Raw genomic sequence first — 3811 nt, 5'->3', positions numbered from 1 at the left:
GGCCACTGGAAAGATGCAGAAACACAGGAATAATATATATCTCTGGATTTCAGGGGTTTTGCAGTTAACAGAGGAAGGAAGACATGTGTGACTTTGGAAAAAAAAAAACACCTCACATGACATTTAAAAAGTGTTTAATTCCTCTGATTACTTGTTAGAATCACATGAATAGCTTTTTATTTATTTTTTTAAATAAAAATTCCACCATTTAAACAATTCAATGAGACTTTCTAGGGGTAAAGTAAGCAACTCAGTAATAAGGACAATGGGGTAAGGTGGAGAAAGAAGACCAAGAGTCAGTGAATAAGTGATACTTGAATAAACTGAGTCTTGCAATATTCAGCAACAGAATAGTGGTTGCATGTGTTAGTACTGTTTTGTTTTAGTGTTTACTGTGCCCCCAGGCTGTACATATATCAGCAAACTAGCTAGTTGAACTAACTTGGTACTGATGCACTATCACAAACAAGGTCCATGAGTTGGTTTGATCCAAAATAGCTTCATGAAGAAAGAACTTCAGATTGTTAAAGAATGGAATTTAGACAGAAGGAAAGAAACAGGACTTCCTATTATGCAAAGAAGAAAATTCAGTTCTAGAGGTGGAATATATATATATACATATTTGGATTGGAGACAAATAGAAAAGTAAAAAAATTAAGAGTATAGTACATTTTTATATGTAGTTCACATTTCCTCTGTAGCCTGAAGGTATTACTAAAAAAGAATTTTCACAAAAAAGGTGGGATGTATTTTTTCTTTTAACTGTAAACTACATATCTTCTCAGACATAAATAAGCAGGACAACCTACTGGCTCACTTCATGGGGGTTTGTATAAGTAACTATATTCATAACACAAACTACAGTGAAACTCCATGGAAAATAAAACAAGAACAGATCTGAGTGAATTCCTTCCATTCTGCCCTTCCTATTGCCTGACCTCTGCTGTGTTCCCCACAAGACCAACAGTGAATTCTCAGGGATAAGCCTGGAAGTAGAACTTTTGAATCTTAAATTTGATTTTTGGATAAACAAGAATAAAATAACAACAATCAGAAAGAGAAGGAGGTGAAAGGAGAAACAGAGAGGTAGAGACTTATATTTTTAAGTTGCAAAAAGAAAATAAAAAAATACTCTCGTGAAATGCATACTTCTCTAAGAGAAGTTATATGAACTGGCATGTTACTTAGAAATGGAACAACTTTATAAATAAAAATTTTTAAAAAATGGAACAACTGTGAGAAAGCTGAGGTTAGGGGTCGGGTGGTGCTGCACCTGGTTGAGCACACACGTTACAATGCACAAGGACCCGGGTTTGAACCCCTGGCCCCCACCTACAGGGGGAAAGCTTCACAAGTAGTGAAGCAGGACTTCAGGTGTCTCTGTCTCTCTTTCTCTCCCTATCACCCCCTTCCCTCTCTATTTCTGGCTGTCTCTATCCGAATAAATAAATAAAGATAATTTTTAAAAAGAATTTATAAAAATAAATAAATAAATAAGAAAGCTAAGGTTAAACAGGCAGAAAATAAAGCCATTATGTCACACCATAGGACTTTTCTTTTATATATATATATATATTTATTTATTTATTTTTATTTATTCCCTTTTGTTGCCCTTGTAGTTTTACTATTGTAGTTATTATTGTTGTCATTGTTGTTGGATAGGACAGAGAGAAATGGAGAGGGGAGGGGGAAGACAGAGAGAGGGAGAGAAAGATAGACACCTGCAGACCTGTTTCACCACTTGTGAAGCGACACCCCTGCAGGTGGGGAGCCAGGGCTTGAACCAGGATCCTTATGCGGGTCCTTGTGCTTAGCGCCACCTGCGCTTAACCCGCTGCGCTACAGCCCGACTCTCAACCATAGGACTTTTCAGATAAAAATTCTTCATTAAATCTTTTCCAAGAAAACATACATATCCCTTTCTCCCTCCACACACCAGGCTGGGCTAGAGAGAGACATTTTCTTGATTTGTCAGGTTCCTACAGTGTGTAAGCCCTATTCAAAGCAAGGAGGAGCAAGGAGGAAACTAATGCATGCCTTTTGTGATACATGTTCTTTCGTTTAGGGATTTGCTCTTCTTCTACTCTATCCTCTTACAGTCTGAGTTGTTGCTGTTGTTTTTCCTATCATCTCATTAAAATACTCAGTATGAGCCACTGGCAGTACAATCTCTCATTTGTAATAGAATGTGTGCTTATTCCTAGGTCACTCTGAAGTCTTTGTTAATAACAAGTACTGGAAGTTCATGCCTCTACAATGTCTCTACATGACCCTCTCAGAAAACTTATGAAATAACCATCAGTGCCATTATCATTTTACATATAAGAAGACTCAAGGAGATGATCTTACAATCTAAGAAACTAAACAAGGGAAGGGATAAGGTGAGACATGAATAGGCCCTTGGTCTATATCAGCAGGTCTGAGGACACTAGTGGGGAAGAGAGAGGGGACGTGGGGGGGGGTGTTTGGGACTTGTCGTCCTACAGTAGAGGGAGAAGGCATCTTGCTGTTGGGTGAGGTATGTTGGCCCATGTACTTTGGGGACATCTGAGATTGTACCCTGAGACAGCTGCATTATAAAACATTTCCTCAATAAAGACTTTAAAAAACAGAGCTGAGCTCTTTTTAGTGGGGCCTCAGAGGCGGTCGGCTGCTTCAACATGAAGCTGAACATCTTCCCAGCCACTGGCTGACAGAAACTCATTGAAGTGGATGACGAGTGCAAGCTTCACATCTTTTTTTTTTTTTCAATTTTTTATTTAAGAAAGGATTAGTGAACAAAAACATAAGGTAGGAGGGGTACAACTCCACACAATTCCCACCACCCAATCCCCATAACCCACCCCCTCCCATGATAGCTTTCCCATTCTCTAGTGTTTGTTTGGCGACAGAAGTTGCTGCTGATGCTCTAGGTGAAAAATGGAAGGGCTATGTTGTCCGGATCAGTGGTGGGAATGACAAGCAGGGTTTCCCCATGAAGCAGGGTGTCCTGACCCATGGTCGTGTCTGCCTCCTGCTGAGTAATGGATATTCCTGTTACAGACCCAGAAGGACTGGTGAAAGAAAGCGCAAGTCTGTTCGTGGTTGCATTGTGGATGCCAATTTGAGCGTTCTTAACTTGGTCATTGTGAAAAAAGGGGAGAAGGATATTCCTGGACTCACTGATACTACTGTGCCTCGTCGCCTGGGGCCCAAAAGAGCTAGCAGAATCCACAAACTTTTCATCCTTTCAAAAGAGAATGATGTCCACCAGTATGTTGTGAGAAAGCCACTAAACAAAGAAGGTAAAAAAACCTAAGGACCAAAGCGCCCAAGATTCAGCATTTTGTTATTCTACGTGTTCTGCAACACAAATGTCACCACAGTGCTCTGAAGAAACAACACACTAAGAAAAACAAGGAAGAGGCTGCAGAATATGCTAAACTTTTGGCCAAGAGAATGAAGGAGGCCAAAGAAAAACATCAGGAACAGATTGCAAAGTGACGGAGGCTATCTTCCTTGAGAGCTTCTACCTCTAAGTCTGAATCTAGTAAAAAATGAGATTTTTAAAAGAGTAACAAATAAAACCTGGCACCAATAAAAAAATATAAATAAATTTAAAAAAAGAGCTGAAAAAGACCCAAGGGTTAAGGAAGCTAAGTACATTACTAAATACCACTGGTTAATTTGACATAAGTTTCCAATTTTAAATCTCATTTCTTCCTACCAAAGTTTTTTACTCAATCACTTTGTTGGGGGGGGGTTGGCTTCATTGTCTCACTTATGTTGGTGTAGCAAGATAAAGAGCTACATTTCAGGAAACTCATTTTGT

At 39.1% G+C, this 3811-nt stretch overlaps 1 pseudogene; it reads left to right on the top strand.

Annotated features, from left to right (window-relative positions):
• The first annotated feature begins 2851 nt into the window (after positions 1 to 2851).
• LOC103114043 (small ribosomal subunit protein eS6-like) lies at positions 2852 to 3605 on the top strand (annotated as a pseudogene).
• Positions 3606 to 3811: the final 206 nt, after the last annotated feature.

Source organism: Erinaceus europaeus, chromosome 15, assembly GCF_950295315.1.
Source record: "Erinaceus europaeus chromosome 15, mEriEur2.1, whole genome shotgun sequence".
In the NCBI taxonomy this organism is placed as follows: Eukaryota; Metazoa; Chordata; class Mammalia; order Eulipotyphla; family Erinaceidae; genus Erinaceus; species Erinaceus europaeus.
This window is presented reverse-complemented; position numbering and strand designations above follow the sequence as displayed.